Source organism: Schistocerca serialis, chromosome 2 (genome assembly GCF_023864345.2).
Source record: "Schistocerca serialis cubense isolate TAMUIC-IGC-003099 chromosome 2, iqSchSeri2.2, whole genome shotgun sequence".
Lineage (NCBI taxonomy): Eukaryota > Metazoa > Arthropoda > Insecta > Orthoptera > Acrididae > Schistocerca > Schistocerca serialis.
In genome coordinates, this window is record NC_064639.1 from 331727587 (window position 1) to 331750438 (window position 22852).

Here is a 22852-nt window from a genome sequence, read left to right on the forward strand (position 1 = left end):
TTTAATATTTATACCAACGGCAAACGGCTGTCGAATGACACTATGAACTTCACACATATTGATGACAGAGAAGTAACCATCCAGTGCAATGTGTGTGAGGAGCTGGAAGCGACTCTCGATAAAACTGTAGAGAGTCTCAAATAATACTATGTTCCTAATCAATTTAGGCCTAACCCCCAAAACCTGTTTGCCTCCTCATTTTCCCAACAGACATGCGTCCATATCGTGCTATGTTATACAAGAGGAACGCTTTTGGAACACTGTCTGACATACTGAGCAGCACTCTATTGTCTTGCATTCTGCACGCCTCGGTGACGACTTTTGCATTTGCAGGTGGTGCGCAGAGCAGACACAAGGAGAGACGGTTTCTCGCAGCCACCCCGGCTGGCGGACCACTGACCTCGCTGGTGAGTATGTCACAACAATCAATTCAAATGATTACATTACCATCAACCCGTAACATCAAGACGAAAAACACCTTTATGGAATATTACTGTGGTTTTTAGAAAAACACAACTATATTGAACACTTGAATACACAGGATTAATGTACCATAATAATATTCATTTATTAGTTCGTTATCAACCAGCTTTCGTTTTCCTAGGCCACCATCAGGTACCTTAATAATGTGCGGATAGTCCACACAACATCAGCGAAAGACCACAGGCGTACAAAGATTGTTTTTTCAAAGATATGTGACATTTTATGGCTATATCAATACAAAAACACAATCATAATATAATACTCAAAGAAGCTATGAACAAGTAAGCACTGTGTTACAATACATCCAAAGATTAAAAGTATAGGAATGTATAAGCCAAACATGTTGTAGGCTACAAGTTAGTAATGGCACAGATTACTATGTTATATGCCCAAGCTGGTGATTGTGATTAACGGGTCCAAAAACGGGAGGAGGGCGGCAGAGGGGAGAAATTAGTCCATGCAATGTGGATGTGGAACAGTTGTAACAAGTATATTATCTATGAGACAACTATTAACCGACTGCTGCTACGTTAGTAAGGATGAGTAATGACACAGTGTTTGGTCACTAACCAACCAGGTCGGAATTCTGTAATTGGTGTTCATTAACGGCCAGAAATTCGGGTAGTGTTAGTTCATCATCGTCATCATCATCATTATTATATCCATCCAAGGATTAGGTGCTGTAATCGTCTTTCCCGGTCTCTGTCATCCATCCATCTCTTACGAGGTCTACCTGTTTCCCTTTTCCAGTTGGCCAATCACTCATTTTCTTTTTTTTTGGCAATCTATTTTCTTTCGTTCCGTCAACATGATCCTCCCATTTCCTTCTATTCTCTTCTATCCTGTTATTAACCGGAAAGACTTTTAAATCCGATCTTATTGTTTCATTTCTTATTGTATCCATTTTACTACAGCCTCTAACATATCTCATGGAATTCTGCTCTGCTGATTACATATATTTCTTTTGTACCGTGCATCTTTCGGAACCATATACAAGGGTAGCTTCAGCCATAATTTTATACAATTTCGTTTGTGATTCCTCGTTTTTTTCCAAAGTTCTTACAATTATTCCGCAGGTAGCTTGACATTTAATAAAATTCTTATCAATGTTTCTGCCATAGCCAAAGCTAGTGTCACATCTTACATAACTGAAGTGAGATAATTGTTCTACATTTTTCTTATTTATTATTATTTCCGATCTGTCTGGATTCTTTCCTTTGAAAACCATTATCTCTATATTATTTGCAGCTGTAGTTAAGTTTTAATATATTGCGTTTTGGCTCAATCTACACTCCTGGAAATGGAAAAAAGAACACATTGACACCGGTGTGTCAGACCCACCATACTTGCTCCGGACACTGCGAGAGGGCTGTACAAGCAATGATCACACGCACGGCACAGCGGACACACCAGGAACCGCGGTGTTGGCCGTCGAATGGCGCTAGCTGCGCAGCATTTGTGCACCGCCGCCGTCAGTGTCAGCCAGTTTGCCGTGGCATACGGAGCTCCATCGCAGTCTTTAACACTGGTAGCATGCCGCGACAGCGTGGACGTGAACCGTATGTGCAGTTGACGGACTTTGAGCGAGGGCGTATAGTGGGCATGCGGGAGGCCGGGTGGACGTACCGCCGAATTGCTCAACACGTGGGGCGTGAGATCTCCACAGTAAATCGATGTTGTCGCCAGTGGTCGGCGGAAGGTGCACGTGCCCGTCGACCTGGGACCGGACCGCAGCGACGCACGGATGCACGCCAAGACCGTAGGATCCTACGCAGTGCCGTAGGGGACCGCACCGCCACTTCCAGCAAATTAGGGTCACTGTTGCTCCTGGGGTATCGGCGAGGACCATTCGCAACCGTCTCCATGAAGCTGGGCTACGGTCCCGCACACCGTTAGGCCGTCTTCCGCTCACGCCCCAACATCGTGCAGCCCGCCTCCAGTGGTGTCGCGACAGGCGTGAATGGGGGGACGAATGGAGACGTGTCGTCTTCAGCAATGAGAGTCGCTTCTGCCTTGGTGCCAATGATGGTCGTATGCGTGTTTGGCGCCGTGCAGGTGAGCGCCAGAATCAGGACTGCATACGACCGAGGCACACAGGGCCAACACCCGGCATCATGGTGTGGGGAGCGATCTCCTACACTGGCCGTACACCACTGGTGATCGTCGAGGGGACACTGAATAGTGCACGGTACATCCAAACCGTCATCGAACCCATCGTTCTACCATTCCTAGACCGGCAAGGGAACTTGCTGTTCCAACAGGACAATGCACGTCCGCATGTATCCCGTGCCACCCAACGTGCTCTAGAAGGTGTAAGTCAACTACCCTGGCCAGCAAGATCTCCGGATCTGTCCCCCATTGAGCATGTTTGGGACTGGATGAAGCGTCGTCTCACGCGGTCTGCACGTCCAGCTCGAACGCTGGTCCAACTGAGGCGCCAGGTGGAAATGGCATGGCAAGCCGTTCCACAGGACTACATCCAGCATCTCTACGATCGTCTCCATGGGAGAATAGCAGCCTGCATTGCTGCGAAAGGTGGATATACACTGTACTAGTGCCGACATTGTGCATGCTCTGTTGCCTGTGTCTATGTGCCTGTGGTTCTGTCAGTGTGATCATGTGATGCATCTGACCCCAGGAATGTGTCAATAAAGTTTCCACTTCCTGGGACAATGAATTCACGGTGTTCTTATTTCAATTTCCAGGAGTGTATATACTGCTCTTTGTAAATTATCTTCTGCCTCCTGTGTAATTATCTAGTTATCACCATATAACATAGTATTTAATTGTACATTAGATCCAATTTTAATTCCTAACGGTGTGTTATTTTCAACTTCATAACTAGGTCGTCAATATGCAAATTAAATAGAGTGGGTGATAGACTGCACCCCTGTAAAACACCTTTGTTTATTAAACATTCATCTGAAATTTTCGAACCTGAATTTATAAATAGTTTTGTATTTACATAAAGACTCTTTATGTTACTAGTAATATGTTTTGGAAAACCATTTATTTACAGTATTTTCCACAAAAGGTGTCATTCTACTTTATCAAAGGCTTTCTGAAAACCAATCAATGCTAAATGTGTTTTAAATCCAAATTTCTTACGTTTTTCAATAATTTGTCTTCCTACAAATATATTACCATTACAGAATGTCCCTATCTGAAGCCTGACTACTCTTCTGAGATTAAGGCGTCAGCGATAGTTTGTAGCCTCTCATTAAGAATTTTCCCGTAAATTTTATATCCCTCATTTAGTGAACTTATTCCTCTATAATTTCCTGTTTCTTTCCCATTGCCCTTTTTTAAAAATATTATAGAAACAGCTTTGACTGTGGTCGATTCTTCACGAACAGAACCGTTCTTCCAACATGTAGTTAAAAAGTAGACGAATCAGAATTGTAAATTTGTTTCTCCGTGTTTAATTAATTCAGCATTAATGCCATCTTGGCCAGTAGCTTTTCTATTTTTCTATATAAGGCTGCTTTTAATCCTTTTATATCTATTCGATCTATAGAGTTATTATAATTTTTATAAAATAACTTTCTTCACTATCTTCATCATACCATAAATTTCTGTTGTGTTAGTTTTCTATTATGATCGTTTCCTCTATGACTAATATCACATTTCATATCATAAGATGACATTCATTCACAACATTTTCAGCAAAGTTGAAATCTTCCTTTTACAGTCTCCGTCTCCTTCCATCCTCAAACAGTGTCGTAGCTACAGCTCTACCTGATTGACCTACATTTGTCACCAAGGTTGCAGGAAGTTCTATAAATTTCACTCTGTTCCAAATGTGGAATCTTACGTTTACTGTTGAACAGAATGTGGGCAACAGTACTCCTAGTCTAAAAAGCTGTGGCCTATTTCCTGGATTTTAGTTTCCTGGTAAATACCTATGAAGCCCTACATAAATATAGCATGTGGTGCCCCTTTTGTTATCAGCTATCTGAGGAAGAAGTGCTGTTATCCGCTGTCCCATCTTTCTTCAAAAATGTTCAAATGCGTGTGTATTCCTAAGGGACCAAACTGCTGAGGTCATCGGTCTATAGACTTACACACTGCTTAAACTAAATTAGACTAACTTACGCTAAGAACAAAACAAACACACACACACACACACACACACACACACACACACACACACACACACACACGGGAGGGACCGCGCAATCCGTGTCATGGCGTCTCAAACCACGCGGCTACTCCGCGCCGCCCCTCTTTCTGTTGCACATGTTATCAGTTAGGGTAGGACTATAACCATTGCTGTATGCTATTACTTTTGTGGTTTTTACTTCATTAATCACTATAAATATCGTCATTGCCCTGATGCTCTTATAACTAAGAAGTCATTTACTCGCCTAGTTTGTGAACACTCACGCCATAATAGACGCCGATTGTTAATGAGGGCCTTGCTGCCACCACGGTCAGCATTATGAAACCCTGCTTATACTCATGGATGTGGAACCTCTTTACGAGTGCTCCTATTTTATTTTCCCCGTATCTGCAGCCCCAGTCCCTTCCCCCTCACTTTCTCCTCTCCCTGGAATGATAACTTGATATTTTTTAATGTTTACTCCAGTGGCTGCAATACAACGATCGCTGCCATCCAGTATCTACCAAGTACGTTTGCTCTCCCAAATCAGTGTGCCTAATCTCTAGTAAATACAACCTGTACACTTCTGGCCATTAAAATTGCAACAACATTTAGAGGGCATGCGACAAACGTCACATTGTCATTATGTGTATTACTTGCTTGGATGTGCAGATGATTGGAATTTTAGCACAACATCTAGCAGTAGGTATGACGAACTCCATCTACATTCTGCACGTAAGGAAAGTTTAGGCAGCCGGTATCTCTTTTATAAATCACATTTCATTGTTGGTTGATTGCGTGAATGTGAAGCGGCCACCTGCTGCACTTGTCGGAACGGAACAGCGTCAGAATCATGGTCAGTCAAGAAAGAACTTCATCTTTCCACGATATGGCACCTCGCTTACGTTGGAATGCCGCAACAGTCACACGAGTATAGAACCAATGGCCTCAGAACGGCCTTTCTCAACGTCTTGCATGACCTCAGTGGCCCCACAAGTACGCGTTGCCGCACAGATCGTTCAGCCAGCACGTACCTCGACACAGCAAATGGGGTTGTTTGAGAGAAGACGCATATCCCTACAGGCAGTACGACAATGTCTGGATCATCATCGTCGTTCAGCATTGCGAAAATAATTGAAGCTTGTGTTAACGCGTCAGGGAAGTGAGTAGTGTGCATAACGACAGTACTGGACGCATAAGTGCTTCCAGGTAGTCTTTGGTTGTGGGTACAGCATCGCGGTACAGATACCTGTATGTGAACGTTATGAGGAGAGCGATTTCATTTGTGTTCGTAATAGGTGCCCAGCACCTGCTGTAATGGTATGGGGTGCCAATGGACACATACCATGATCATGTCTGGTTCGCCAGTAATTTCGACAGCAACAATTACGTTCTGATGTATTAAAGCCAGTAGCTGTGCCCCTACTTCGTGGCCTCCGTGACATTATCTTAAAAGAAAATAGAATAAAATCTTATGTTGACCTACCTCGATACAAAAGTTGTCCGACTGTTACTCTGGACAGCTCTTTCTCTAAAGCTCTCATCCATTGTAAACATCTGACCATGGCCCGAGAGTCCAGAACCTCACCACTCGCCACTCATCTTGGTTAATGAACTCTGGCGTAAAAATGTTTAACTCTGGTGTAAATATTAAGCAGCATGTCAGAACGAATACCCAAGTCTGTCATCCAAGATAGGTCGACTCTGCGCCAGTTGAATTAGAGCCAGTGTTGTCAGCAGAAGTCGCGCCTCTGTCTCCTCAGTTTTTCCCTCGGTATGTCCCCAGATAACTCCACATATTTAATCATGAATTCTTCCTACTCTGCTGTATACATGACGATAACAACATTGACCTCGATTCCTCGTTGTCTCGTTCTCTCTGCTGTGGGAATACAGATAATGTTGTCACAGTTTTGTCACAGGCAACCGGTCTGGCATAATCGTACGCCGTGGAAAATCAACATAACACATCTCCAGGAGACGGAATGGCAACAACTTATAACAGAGGTCCGATAACTTGCGAACGACGACTACTCACTTACAGAACGACGTTAGAGTGGTGGTTAGGGTGTGCCTAACCCTTCTTACGGCAAACCCTGATAAGATACGTAGTGAAATGGTACCGACACATAAGTAACTACTATTATGCCATCCTCCGAGGCTCAATCACCCAAGGGCCCAACTCAACTATCCAGAGGGAGCGGCAGCAGATTAAGGCACATATAGTAACGATGGCTCGACGTCATCTTCAGGGAGTCCTCGTTAGAACGCGTATGCAGGACTCAACTGACTACGAGGCACCTGCCGTGCATCACATCGCAACCTACGACGACAACATCTTACAACCAAACTCGTCACGCCCCAGGCACAGACTGTCAGTCAACAATCTGGAACAGTAACCACCTTCGCTGACCACTATCTGAACATCTGCGGCGCCGGGATTGCTAACGCAACAGCAACTGGTCAGGTTTTGTCTTATATCATATGCACCGTCCCAGATGGAGAGAATACCAAACTGATGGAATTGATCACCTGGGACGAAGTGGAGGCTGTTATCGACAAAGGTGCCAATAAAAATCCCCCTAGCATAGATTGTCTGCCTAAGGAGTTCTTTCGTGTGTCCAGGACGTTAATGGCCTCGAGATAGACCAGCATGTTCAAGAAAATTTCACACTGGACCATGTTATCCCTTACAGCTTTGTGACAAGCATAATCATTCCTATATATAAGTTATGCCCTGGTGCAGCGATCACCTACTTCCGTTCACTTACCCGCCTTAATGCGGACTACAAAATCTTTGTTTGCATTTTGGCAGCGCGCTTTCTGTCCCTTCTTCCACCGGAACAGTCAACTCAAGGTGGTCAGCTGACTATGTAGACAGCTACCGGCGGTTGTCACCATCACTGGCCCCGACGTGCCGGCTCCGGGCAACTATGGCCGCAATCGACTTCGGTAGGGCGTATGACAAAGTACATCACGGTTTCCTATTCTCCATAATGGCTGGGATTACCTTCCCACCCCTTCCTCAACGTAACACATGACAGCGCTAGCTCCCACACACAAGTCAGTGGTCGCTTAACGAGTCTATCCGACAAGGCTGTTCGCTGTCAATCCTGTTACACGCCTTCGCGCTTGATCCCCTCATGAGGAATCTCAAACCTACGCTCACGGAAACTGTTCCCGTGGTTCGCTCAGGGGCGTAATCACGACTTAGCATGACATATGGCATATCGGCAAGCGCCTCAATGAATATGAATAAATCTGCAGCGCTGTCAATAGGACGTGTCTCCCCAAAGCCGAACTAGCTCCCTTCCCACAACGGCAGACCATCAAGTATCTGGCCATTCATTGTCTTCACCCTCAAAACACCCCTACCATGGCCAATGATTTTCGGTGCGTGTTGCATAGTGTTCGCGCCGAGATCCACAACAACCTACTCCGCCGTCTCGACCCCTGTCAGCGGGTGGACTACCTCATTCACCATGTTGCTTCGAATTTGGTGCATGTTACACAAGTCCTACCCTTACTGCACGATATTAGACTTAGTTTGCAAGCGGCCTTCGGCTACTGCCTGACACCGGAAACAATCCTTAAGGTCCCGTATGAAACGCTGTGAGGGAGGACTTGGTCTACTCATCGTATAGCTCATGGCTGATGCTCTGTATATGTCAACGATACGGAAGCAATGCATTGGACCGGGTGCGTCTATTACACGCAGTTTGGTAAACGTCCCCATGCCGACGTCAGTCTTTACACCAGTCACATTCATACCTCTTTGTCGCATATTGCAATCTTTATTGTGGCTTATAGTAATGTGCATCCTGAACTCTCGACCAAGCGTCCTCCAACAGCAGAAGATCTTTCCTGAGGATGTATATTCCTCAGCTGCCAAAACCAACGCCATACTCTCCTTAAAAGGTTGGACTCTCAACTGCCTCTACGGCGACAACGACCAATCAGGCCTTGGCGTTTGAAGCAGGTTACAAATTCCCCATATCGATTTGGAGCGACGACTAATTGCAGGACCCTGTTTGACAACTACTAGCGTGGTGTATTCATGTGCTCCGTCCAAGTAGTGTCGTAACGGGCCTTATCCCCACTCCTCCCCCTCTCCTTATGACTTCTACTCTTGCTCATCTCGCTAGATCTGCCTATTTCGTCCCCGCCTTCCGATGACGTCAGAAATGCGATTGCATCTTTCGCCGCACAAGGCAGTCCACATAAGGCAGCACCACGACAATTTACTCTCTCCTTCCACGTCACCTGAACTGGAATTAATTAAAAAAATGAAGTCTCCACTACGCCACCTAACTACCACATACACTCCCCTCCTATGCATCCGACTGTGAGGAGGTCCGCGGGCATCATGGCCAGGCCTCAATTACGACACCCACCCTCCCTGCCCTCGAGAACCGCCGATGCGTAGCCCAGACTTTCTCCTCTCCCTTTTCTTCCTTTGGAGTGCATTATACTGTAAATATGTTTCTCTATCGCTTCTCTTTAGCTTTCGGTAGTAAAATTATATAAAAATAAATATATACCAATTGTCTACAAAAGGCAAAGGTCCGGAGTTCGAGACTCGGTCCGGCACACAGTTTTGATCTGCCAGCAAGCCTGATATCAGTCGGTACGTAGTGTACACAATACTGATTACAAAATTCTTAAAAACAGGAAACTAAAGAATTTACGAAGCGCCAAACGAACAATTAACATACTGCAGAGAAAAGTTCTCACCTAATACGAGGAAAACAACATATCGCAGAGAAAAATTCTCACATAATGCGAGGAACTCCTTACGGAATAGATGAGTCATAAGGAAGGCTTTCAACTTACACCTCGATGTGGGCTTAGCGTTCTTTCCTTTTTTTCAATTCTCCAGGAAGCCCACTGAATATGAAACCTGCTGGTAATACCTACTTTTCAGTACTGCCAGAGGCTTTCTTTCGGTGAGAAAACTATTATGGGATGTACTCAGCCTCGTGAGGCCAAGTGAGGAGCTACTCAGACGGTTAGTAGTGGTTCCAAGCTCAAGATGACGGGGAGAGCGATTAGCGATGTGCCTCCCCCCCCCCCCCCCCCCGCCCCTCTCTCTCATACCACATCCGAACATCCGATGGCGCCATTAGCAGGGTCCAGAACGCGGAACTTTACCTTACGTACCTTCCGTGCAGTGCTTAAGGAAGCTTTATCCAAGTACAAATAGTTTTTTAACTTGTGTTGAATGATGGACTGTTTCAGTTTCTTCTTAATGATTCAATACAGTCGACAACGAATCCAATGATGACGTAAATGCACAGAGATTTGTGATTTATAATTTCGAGACACTTGAACAGTGGTACATGAAGTAAGTGAAGTGACATCGCAGATGTCTCTGACAGCTCTTTTCTTGGCTGTAAGGATCCGTAGTGAGTTGCCCAAAAATATGGTAGTGTAAGAGATAATACATTGAAAGTGAGTAAAGAGAACAACTGTTCTTGTTCCAGTGTCCGAGAAAGTGGTTCCCCTGGTAAAATCCTTATCACGGTTTATTAAAAAAAATAGAAGTCTGGATATTGCTACCCGCACTCCAATTTTGTGGCATTTCAGGTTCAGCACAACGATTCTCCGTTTACCATAATCTTGAGTCGCGTGTTTTGTGTGTTAATATGACCACAAGGTGGATCCAGGCCTCGTCTCTATAAAAGCTGACATCAAGAATATCGATGGTATTCATCTTAATAAAGGACGCAAGATTTGCTTTTCATGATTCTTTCAGTTCAAACGCTGCTGTCATTCTGTGAGCGAACAATTTCACTGTTTACCTAACCGCTTAATGCGTAAGTCCCATATATTTTTTTCTTGTGCCAGTTTGCACAATGATTTTACTGGACTCTGTCGCGTAGTGTCGAAAACATGCAACAACTTGCGTTCGTTTGGCTTATATGGTCTTACAGTTCATTCATCATTCAGCACTAAACGTGTCTCCCTAAATTTCTTAGTAAATCGACGAACGGTGTTATGATGTGCTACCGATGTTTCCGGGAATCTTTCAGGAAAGACCTCCTGTACTAAATCTGTATATTTATCGCGTTGTTAAAACGCATATTCAACAAGAAAAGTACCTTTTCTCATTTTAACGAATCGTAATTTAAAAACCAGTTGGCCGCTCGGTTTGAGGCGCCATGTCACGTACTGCGCGGCTTCTCTCGCCGGATGTTCGGATCCTCCCTCGGGCATGGGTGTGTGTGTTTGTCTAGGGACCGATGACCTCAGCAGTTTGGTCTCTTAGGAATTCACACACATTTGAACATTTTTAAACACCGCATTCAGTAGCTTTATCAGCTGAACCAAACCTGTTAAATATTACGCCGCAGCAGAAAGAATTAAAAATCAGTCACATATCTAAGCATGCAGTTCTGCCGACTTGTGTTCTGCCCATTTGTTTCGAACTTCTAGCTCAACATCCGTAGCCTGCAATCCAGTGCACAGTGATTTTCTACCCGCAACGTATTTGTATCAAACGATGACGATTAATATTCTACCGACAAAGTACGAATCATTACGGTGTCGTACGAAGTATGCTAGAGATTTCAGTTGTGCGCCAAGCATTTCAGCCGCTCTAGGATACACACGAGATCCGATCTCTGTGTGCGACTTACACTCACTTTTCCCCAATCATTGAGATTAATTGTGTCTAAATGAATAACTGTGCATTATTTTACAGCATTTGTGAATAAATGCACAGCAATGGCATCCCGGAATATTATTTGAAGTAGGTTATCTATGCGCCAACTAGCTAGACTGTTAGTAGCTCCAATCTATTTTAATACTCTGCGTGATATGCTACTAGGGACTACGTCAGCAAGACTTCAGCAAAGCAGAGGTTGGAGTAAGTTCTAAGCACCGATTCACAAATGTAATGCAGCAAAATATTAATTTTACTTTTGTAGTCTTCAGCAGACAGGAGCGACTAACTTTACTACACGTTGACCATACCACTTTCCATGGACTCTTTGTTGGACTTAGAAATCAGAGTGACAGCTATGTAAATGAGGATATGCCAGCAAGAAGCAAAGCGACCTGCATGTGCTACAAAGTTTTGAGGCCAGTTGCATTATTTGCATCAAGTGTTAGTCCACACCTACACTTATCTTCAGAAAAAAACAGAACACCCTGAAGACAAGAGACAGTACAGTAGTATGTTCAGCAGAAATGATTAGCATTTCACTCACCTCGGTTCAGTATGTGTCCTATTTCCTTGTAGGTACAGCCCCATCATGGGCCCTGGTAACTTGTTTCATGCATGATGGCATCGACGCGTGCAAGCCGCAAGTGGCGTCCAGTGGTACAGCCATCAATGCTGCATTCACCTGGCTTCAAAGTTCAACTGTGATGGTTGGCATTGGTTCACTGCACTCATCGTTTCACCATGTTCCACACATTTTAGACTGGCGACAAGTCTGGTGATATGGTGGGCCAACACAAAAGGCTGGTATCCTGTGACACCAAGAAGGCATGTCTTAGTCCAGCAGCATGTGGCCGTGCTTTGCCTTGTCGAATAATGGCGTCTGGGGAGTTGTGCAGAAAGGGTATGGCTACGGGTCGCAAGATGTCATCCGCGTGAGTCACATTAGTCACGGTGCCCTGGACACGCACCAATTCCGGTTTGTGGTTGTACTCAACAGCATTACACACCACAAGGTTTTGAGTTGGCACTGTATGTCTTGTGCGAATGTATACACTGTGATGGCGCTCCCCCTGTCCACGGCGAACCAAAATGAGACCACCATTTTCAAACAAATAGTACCTGGATTCGTGCAAAAACACTATCTGATGCTATTCCTGTCCCGACTGACGTATTTCCGTTCACCATTGCCATCTACACTGAAGAGCCGAAGAATCTGTTACACCTGCCTAATATCATGAAGGGCCCCCGCGAGCACGCAAAAGTGTCGCAGCACGACGTGCCATGAACTCGACTGAAGTACTGCTGGAGGGAATTGACACCACGAATCCTGCAGTGCTGGCCATGAATCCGTAAGAGAACGAGGGAGCGGAGGTCTCTTGTGGGTGTTCCGGGAGCCACTCTGTAGCAATTTTGGACCCGTGGGGTGTCGCATGTCCTGCTGGAATTGCCCAAGTCCGTGGGAACGCACCCTGGACATGAATATACGCAGGTGCCCAGATAGGATGCTTACGAAAATGACACCTGTCAGAATCGTATCTAGATGTATCAGAGGTCCCGTATCACCACAAATGCCCCACACTGCTACAGAGCCTCCACCAGCTTGAACAGTCTCCAGCCGAGATGCAGGGCCGATGAATTCATGAGGTAGTCTCGATACTCGTACACCGTCCTTCCGCTCGATACAAATCGAAACGAGACTCGCCGGACCAGGAAACACGTTTCCAGTCATCAACTGTCCAATATCGGTGTTTACGGGCCAAGGCGAGGCGTAAAACTTTGTGTCATGCAGTCATCAAGGGTACACGTGTGAGCTCCGAAAGCCCACATCGAAGATATTTCGTTGAATGGTTCACACACTGACACTTGTTGATGGCCTAGCATTGAAATCCGCAGCAATTTGCACAAGGGTTGCGCTCTTGTCACATTGAACGATTCTCTTCAGATATTGTTGCTCCTGTTGTTGCAGGATCTTTTTCCGGCCACAGCAATGTCGGGGATTCGATGTTTTACCGGATTCCTGCTATACATGGTTCACTCGTGAAATGGTAGTACGGAGAAATCCACACTTCATGCCTACCTCGCAGATGATGTCTCCCATCGAACGTGCGCCGACGTTCAGACTCACTTAACTCTTTCAGACCTGAATTTTTTCTGGAGGAAGGAAAATGTTTCTTTATGTGGAAAAGCTCTAGATGATTTTTAATGAGTTTAGATTGATGATTCATACAAAAATGTGTACCTATTTTCAAAACATACACTGTACACTTGGCTGCATTTTATGGACTAAAGTAACTAATTACGAAACGTTCTCTAGTGTAATAAATAGTAAAATCATTATTCAGTAATTACCATGCAAAATAACAATATTCAATTATACAGTTGAATCCATGTATTCTGGTGGTCAAGAGCTGCTGTGCACTGACTGCTACATTGATTTGTTGATATTTTCACTGTGATGACCAACAGTGGGCAACACTTGCGCTTGATAAAAAGGTTGAACACTCACAAATGTGTACCTCAAGTTTCCATTCGTAAAAAATACTTCTGTTGCATCTAAGAACAGAGAAGTTAGTGTGCACATTTGTATCCACAGGGTCTGAAAGGGTTAACTCTCGGTAACCTGTCACTGTAGTAGCAGTAACAGATCTAACAACTGCGCCAGGCAATTGTTGCCTTATATAGATGTTGCCGACCGCATTCCGTGTTGTGCGTGTTTAAATATCTCTGTATTTGAATAAGCCTGCCTATACCAGTTTATTTGGTGCTTCAGTGTACCATGTTTCTGCACATTCGCCATAGGTAGGCAGAGAAGTGGACAACGCGCACGTAACCCATACCGCAATAAACGGCGACGGACTGTCACCCCTGGTAATGTACGATGTGTTTCTCTGTTTCACTATTGTCCCAGAGCGCAATTCTGTCTGCTCCGCAGTGCCAATCAGATGAGCTGCCGATCTTCTTGTGGGGAAAGGGGGGAGGGGGGGGGGGGGTTCAGGGTGGTGCTTCCTGGCCCATTTCATCGTCTTTTACGGCCTTCCGTGAACCTTTCTTCACACACCCATTGCACCGCTGAAGCACTTCATTCGATTTAGTAGCAATTTCCCAGATGGATGCATCATATCCTCCAATAATGCTCCCTCTTTCAGACTCACTGTTTTGACGGTATGATGTGACATACGTTTACGGGGCACGCTGCACGTGTGCTCAAGTCGCACTGATTCATTACGTTCGGTGTACAGCGACTACGAGAGCCGCAGGCAAATTTATCGATGTTGCCCCTGAACCTGCGGGCCGATATGGTTCAAATGCCAATCATTTCTGCCGAACATACTAATGTACATGTCCTGTGAATATGAACTTCCTATCTCTAGTCGTTCAAGGTGTTCTGTTCTTTTCTTAACATGAGTGTAGAGATGCTGAGCGCTCACTATAGGTCACTGAAAAACGAATAATAAGAAGATCATTAGCCATTGCTCTGCATATTAACAATAGAACGTCTCGACAACCAGCTGGAGTCACTCCGCCCGCGGGATTAGCCGAGCGGTCAGGGGCGCTGCAGTCGTGGAGTGTGCGGCTGGTCCCGCCGGAGGTTCGAGTCCTCCCTGGGGCATGCGTGCGTGTGTTTGTCCTTAGGATAATTTAGGTTAAGTAGTGTGTAAGCTTAGGGACTGATGATCTTAGCAGTTAAGTCTCATAAGATTTCATTTTTTTGGAGTGACCCCGCTCAAAGTGAAGAAGCAAAAGTGGACCAGGTGCGAGTAGGAAGCGCGCACTGAGGGTTCCGTACAAACTTGATTACGTATATAGATTGTTCATACATCCAGGGAATGGAGAATCTCAACGATGTTTGTCTGTTATCGACACTGATACTGGCAAGATATCAGTTCTGGGAATTCGAAGACTTTCGAGAAAGTTTCAATTTAAAGTTTCAAGTCGGATAACAAACGAGAAAAATGTTTTTGTATGATATAATTATAAATTAACGATTTTCTGATTGTTTCCTTTATTTTTAATATGGATTCTTGGTTTTTGCCAAATTTCATTATTCTAGGTTAACAGGTTTTAATGAGTGAGTTTGCGAGCTTCAAAATTATGTGACATAACTGGTCGTATCCTTTTGTTACACTAATTTATAAGCTTAGCTTTTTTACACCATGATCTGACCATAGTCCTTAATATTTGACATAAATTTCAACTTGATACTCTACCTTTTCCTAAGAAAATGAGGTGTTAACAGACAAACTGTCAGGTAGCAAACGACAAAAAAATTATTTTCTTGTGGTATAATTACTAATTAACGATTTTTGGATTTTTTCCTTTATTTGCACCTTCTTCTTGCCAACTCTTATGATTCTAGAGCGAATTAAACAACCCTATAGATTTGATAATTGACTTTGCGTGACAGTTTTCTGCATCCTTTGACTGCATTGACGTACAAGCCTGAATGACTTACACCTGCAAGGAACTGTATATCTTAGTATGTGACATCAGTTTCAACTTTACACTTCTACGTGTTCCTGAGAAAATGGGGCCTGAACAGTTGAACAGACAACGCATTGATCCTGTAAGTTTCCGTTTTTACCGATTGTGATACGGAACCCTGAAAGTGGAGTCTTCGTTGGTATGGACACATCATACGGACACGGCCCATCTTGGTTACCAGCTCAGCCCATCATCTTACTGTCAAAGGCCAGAGAGACAGCGATAAAAACCTAAATTACGGCGGTAGGACACAAGAGACCTTACATCAAGAAGCATAAATCCACATAAATTTACATGGAATAAGCTACATCGTAGTAAATGGCTTCTATAAACAGAAAATGCCGATCATGTTCCAAAGGGAAGGCGCTAGGAAGAAGAAGTGCACGACTGGATCTTGCGGACACTGTTTTCTGTGTCCGAAGAACGTTATTCACCAATTGACATTCTCCAGTACCCAACTTCATACAAGCAACACTTCCAAATCCACCCTCCGCCACACCGGGTACCATCAATTTCATTCTATCCTTGCGAGGACTGACGGCTGACAATTTCGCGAGTTCCAAACCCGCTCCGCGAAATTATTTCAACATTCAGCCCACCCTGCCAATCTGCGCAGGGAAAAAAATTTCAGACGCTTCAGTTAGTCATTTCCTTCTAACGCTTCTAGTAATTACAGGAAGTTGTGGCTCTTGTTAACAATTTTAGAAGTTTCTTTCCCAAAATTTACTAGATAACACCGGCTAATCTGCGGAAATCACTCGCCTTCCTAAAACAGCATGGTAAACCTACATATACATCACATTCCACGTCTTTCTCAATAACACCTGTGTCATATTCAAACAGAACGTTTTTGAATCGTGTATCGTGTGTAGCGACAAATCGTTTATACAGGGTGGTCCATTGACAGTGACCGGGCCAAATATCTCACGAAATAAGCATCAAACGAAAAAACTACAAAGAACGAAACTCGTCTAGTTTGAAGGGGGAAACCAAATGGCGTTATGGTTGGCCCGCTAGATGGCGCTGCCTTAAATCAAACGGATATCAACCGGCGCTATTTATTTAAATAAATAGCACTATTAATAGTGGCTGGTTGCTGTCTTCTTCTTCGTAAGAAACAACCTACATTAATTGTACACAGCCTCGGTTTCACCATGTCAGTTTTAGGCAAAATAGCAAACTCTTATGCATTCAGAAGTGTGAAAACAACGATACAGTAAACGTACCCGCAATACCGAGGAGGACAGCAATTGACGCTTCTTGCGCAGTAGCTAGCGTTACAGCACGCCGACAAGTATCGTAATTGTGTATCAAGATAATAGTGAGGACTCCGCTAAGTATCAACGGAAACCTCTCGGATAAAAGCATTAGCGGGCAGTAGTCACTAACAGCATGATTACTAATATACTCGTATACACACACACACACACAGACACACACACACACACACACACACACACACACACACACACACACCACACGTACCCGTCCCACTTCCAGGATAAGAGTACGATGTTAACTATTGAAGTGCACTTCTCACTTTATGGCTTCCAGTCACATTAGGCTAAATGAAGAACAAATGCGTAGATTATTAACTTCAGTTGGTCAGAGAACCATCATATTGTGTCCTGTTTCAAATAGTGAAAGCACCACACAGTTTTTAAAAAAATGGCTCTGAGCACTATGGGACTTAACATCTATGGTCATCAGTCCCCTAGAACTTAGAACTACTTAAACCTAACTAACCTAAGGACAGCGCACAACACCCAGCTATCACGAGGCAGAGAAAATCCCTGGCCCCGCCGGGAATCGAACCCGGGAACCCGGGCGCGGGAACCGAGAACGCTACCGCACGACCACGAGATGCGGGCACAGTTTTTAATTCATGCTTGTAACCATTTCTTTTCGAGTAGCTACTGATGTTAAATTTTCATGGTTATTTTAAGAAATTTATTTCTTGTATGTCTACCTACAACTGTGTAATTCTGTTCGTAGGCACACACACAACACTGGAACCAGAATGCCAGTGGGACGAGTGCGCAGCTGGCCGCATAGCCAGCCATAGGGGGAGACGATCTTGGCCGAACGACATGCGGGTACTTAAGCGTTAGAGCATTACCTGGAACAGATACTTCCTGGCAGCGACTGTCAAGGACACTCACCTCCGGTAGTACGTATCAGAATAGGATCCCCTGTTTCTTATTACATATTCGTGTATTACGTAAAGAAATAAGAATGTTTTAGTTGGACCACTTTTTTCGCTTTGTGATAGATGGCGCTGTAATAGTCACAAAGGTATAAGTACATGGTATGGTATCACGTAACATTCCGCCAGTGCGGACGATATTTGCTTCGTGATACATTACCCGCGTTAAAATGGACCGTTTACCAATTGCGGAAAAGGTCGATATCGTGTTTATGTATGGCTATTGTGATCAAAATGCCCAACGGGCGTGCGCTTTGTACGCTGCTCGGTATCATGGACGATATCATCCTACTGTCCGGACCGTTCGCCGGAAAGTTACGTTATTTAAGGAAACAGGAAGTGTTCAGCCACATGTGAAACGTCAACCACGACTTGCTACACATGATGATGCCCAAGTAAGTGTTTTAGCTGCTGTCGCGACTAATCCGCACATCAGTAGCAGAAAAATTGCGCGAGAATCGGGAATTTCAAAAACGTCGGTGTTGAGAGTGCTACATCAACATCGACTGCACCCGCACCATACTTCTATGCACCATGAATTGCATGGCGACGACTCTGAACATCTTGTACAGTTCTGCCACTGGGTGCAAGAGAAATTACTGGACGATGACAGAATTTTGCACGCGTTGTATTTAGCGACGAAGCGTCATTCACCAACAGCGGTAACGTAAACCGGCATAATATGCACTATTGGGCAACGGAAAATCCACGATGGCTGCGACAAGTGGAACATCAACGACCTTGGCGGGTTAATGTATGGTGCGGCATTATGGGAGGAAGGATAATTGGCCCCCATTTTATCGATGACAGTCTAAATGGTGCAATGTATGCTGATTTCCTACGTAATGTTCTACCGATGTTACTACAAGATGTTTCAGTGCATGACAGAATTGCGATGTACTTCCAACGTGATGGGTGTCCGGCACAAAGCTCGCGTGCGGTTGAAACGGTATTGAATAGCATATTTCATGACAGGTGGATTGGTCGTCGAAGCACCATACCATATTTCTTTACGTACTACACGAAAATGTAATAAAAATGGGGGTTCCTACTAAAAATAAACCGCAGTTGATACCCGTTTGACCTATGGCAGCGCCATCTACCAGGCCTACCATAGAGCCATCTGGTTTCCCCCTTCAAGTTAGACAACCTTTAAAGAAAAGCATTTACACAGTACAACAGAAAATGATCTTAAGAACACTTCAAATATCTTGACGGCTGAAGGCCCAAGCAATTATTCAAAATAATTAAAGACATACATTAAGATAAGCATTTCCATAGTACTGCTGAAGGACATTTTACGATTCCAACATAATTAAAGAGAAACCTTACAGACAGGAATTTACACATTACGGTCTGAAAGCCACAGATTTTAAAACAAACGCGGGTGAAGGCCTAAACACATTGCAAACAAGAGTTTTAAATAAAACACTGCTGAAGGCCTAATCTTAAAATTCTTCGCATAAGGTTCGGCTTAAGGCCATATACTGAACATAGAACAGACAAATTAATACACTGCTGAGAGCCTCGCACAGTGCTTAAGACTAAAGAAAATCGCAATCCCAAACAACAGAACAATGGTGCTCAGAAGTGTTCCAAGGGTCGGCCTGGGAAGGAAACTCTAACAACAGTTTAGGTGAGACGGGCAACCAAGCGTAACACTAAATAATCGGGTGGTAGCACGACCTAGGAACGGCTGAAGAACCAACCGACAACCTAACCAATTCCCTTCCACCCAATCAACGGCACGACAACCGAAAATATCAGCGAGAACGAAGATCGCTGCAGCGCTACCTCTCGATAATTGGCATCTAAACACAGTCAAGGTACTCTCTCTCGCAACTGACCGACTGTTTACTCCAGTACGTAGATAGCATTCATCTGCTCAACGGAAATCACAGAAGCTACACACAGGTCCACGCAAACACTTGCACCAAGAACTCCGACATTCCTAAAACCAATCACTGCGGAACAACAAGGAGAAATGACAAGTCGACACATACAGTTTTTCCATAAGCGGGCCGGCCGCTGTGGCCGAGCGGTTTTAAGCGCTTCAGTCTGGAACCGCGCGACCGCTACGGTCGCAGGTTCGAATCCTGCCTCGGGTATGGATGTGTGTGACGTCCTTAGGTCAGTTTGGTTTAAGTAGCTCTAAGTCTAGGGGACTGATGACCTCAGGTGTTAAGTCCCATAGTGCCATTTGAACCATTTTTTCCATGAGCGGTCGACGTCCAAATACATGTCGTCCGATGAGACGACGGATCGAACCACCAACCAAGGTCGTCCCCACTCAAGTTATGAGTGTCGGTGAAGGTCGGGCGAGTCATGGCTGTCTGGAGCTCACTGCAACTCCTCCCCGACTCCCTTGACGTCCGTTCAGAACTCGGAGATACGGCGACCCGGGCACACTGGCTCTGACCGAACCATGCAGATGTAACTCTTGCCCATCGGCAACGACATCTCTGCACTAGGAAGAAACCGACCCACGTCCGGCAAGATGACCAACTGACGAGGCCCAGAAACGGTCAAAAGACCTAATACACGTCGTTCAATGAGACGATCAACCGGCGATCGTTCCCACTCCAAACTCCTTCCGTCGGACAGTTAATGTGTGTGGCCAGCGGTAGGCAAGTACTGGCTGTCCGCTCCTCACTGCCGCTCCGTTCCCGACTGAACTCCAGACACACGACGACCCGGAAATACTAGCGGTCGGTCCAGAGATAGTACGACAGTGCACTTATCGATAAGGGCTGCTGCTGCCACTCACGGGCAAGCAAACCAGCAACCTAGGGACGCCAGTAAATCGAATTAAAAGAAAAACGAGGCGACAGACCAAGAAAAACAAGATGACGAGCAATAAACGGCATGACCGCGAGCCGCGCACGGCTTAGCCGATAAACGCCCTACGTATGGCAGATTTCACACAAGTCATGTGGAACTATAATCTCGTTGGCACAATTGGCATCAAAGCGACAGACATCACAGAAGTGGGTTTCCATGCTCCGCTACTACGTCTGATCTGTCGTCGAGGCGAGGCAAAGGTGCAGATATAAGCCCCAGTGGTCAGTAAGCTTTTGGTCTGAGATATCCCAGTGCTAACTGTGACAGCGCAGGGCCCTCGTGATATGTATATCCTGTCTAAGCGACTTGCCGAGTGGCTGGTAAGTTCGCCTGCGATTGTCGCCGTGTTGTAGGATCCAGAGGTCCTACAGCACGAGGTCCAGTACCAGTGGGTGTAACGTTTAGTAGGGGGCGAAGTGCGGTACTGGTCCTCGAGCCGCAAAACACAGCTGAAATGGCCGCCCACTGTGTAATGTTCTGTATTTCCTTGAAGCAACGAAGTCACCTCCTCGGTGTAGAAGACGGTCTTTTCTCGGCGCTACGACGAGCCTGATGACGCGTAAATGTTCATCAAACGACTTCACGTGACACCACGAGCCAATGGTAGGTGAGTCACGTCAGACGCCTCAGTCCCTCCCCTTAATACTGTGGCCATACGACCACTACCGTCGCCAGCCGACGTAACTGTACAAGTCTAATCTTATGCCAGGTCGGACCTCTTGGAGGAAAGCAATATCCATGTCCACCGCACGTGGTGTATCCCTTAACATTTGTACCTTTACTGGGGTGCTAATGCCGTTGATGTTAACGGTACTTATGTGGTATGCTCGTGACATCGCAGTTAATTAGATTGACTGGGAAAGGTCATGGTATCACTGACACTCAAGTTAAAGGTCATCTTGCGTGCGGGGCCCGTCCGATGCAGCGTGACGAGAGGCATCGGTTAATCATCTGGCTGCATCATATCGTTCAGTTCCACGTCATTAGCCCCGTCTCCCAATGAGCATTGTGGGATGGGTTCTGTCGGTTGGCGTTCGCTGGTCCCCGCAGTTGTGGGGTCATCCTTCTGCATAGTAGTCTCCATGTCAACGCCTTGCGTTTGGTGCTCCTGGCGAGTGGTAGCTGCAAGATGGGAGAGGCTGCATCTTATCCAGCTGACAGCGACGTGCTGGGGTCGTCCTCGTTTTCCGGCTGCGCACGTCCCTCGTGCAGCCCTTCTTCTATCGACAACCGCCTCTTCTTTTGCCCTTTCGGGGGCTTCTGTTGGCGCTGGCGCATCCCTTGAACCCACGTTTCCACATAGATACAAAGGGTCGAATTGTGCCGCCATTTGTTCCTGACCGCGATGTACTTGAGGGGTAATGGAACGGAGATACTGCTGCATCAAATGTAACTGCCGCAGTATAGGATCTGAGGCAGAACTTAGGATCACTTGAGATGAGGGCCGGTAGTGGTCGACACCCACATCATTCCTCAAGGCCTCCAGTATTGGGCACCCTAGAAATTTTGCACGTGTGCGAAATATAAGGGTTGCCCAGAAAGTAATGCGCCGCACTTTTTTTCTTAAACAGTTCTCTATTGAACGTAATGAGAATTACACACACGAAAGGATGGTGTTTTATCTATACACCCTATTTTTGCAAGTATCTCCATCCCGATCTATGGCCTTCCTCCAGCACGAAATAAGGGCGTGTATGCCCTTCGTTATCAATCCTTCTCCTGGTGGCAGAATCAGTGCGTCACTGTGTGAATCATCTCCACATTGTCCTCAAAATGTCTTCCACGAATGGCATCCCTTAATGGCTCAAACAAATGGAAGGCGGCTACGTCAGGTGTGTCAGGTGTGACAGCCGTTGATGGTCTCCCCGACCGCCGCAAATCGTAGAGTTGCGCTGAACTGCCTTTTGATAACTTCACCCTCCGTGCTCAGCGATTGACTGTGCAGATGCTCCATACACTTTGCACAAGCGTTTGTGAATATTCCATACTGTTCCTTTCTCTGCAGTGATAAATTTAATGACGACACGTTGTTTGTAATGTACACCACCAACAGACACCATTTTGAAGCTGT

The 22852-nt window shown here is 45.4% G+C and overlaps 1 protein-coding gene across 1 annotated transcript in view; it reads left to right on the forward strand.

Moving 5' to 3' along the window:
* The first annotated feature begins 332 nt into the window (after positions 1 to 332).
* The window catches only part of LOC126455538 (potassium voltage-gated channel protein Shaw-like), a 451812-nt gene continuing 429292 nt past the window's right edge, over positions 333 to 22852 (forward strand). The window contains exon 1 of the mRNA XM_050091289.1: positions 333 to 407. The gene's annotated coding sequence lies outside the window, so the exon portion shown is untranslated. The remainder of the gene's footprint in view (positions 408 to 22852) is intronic.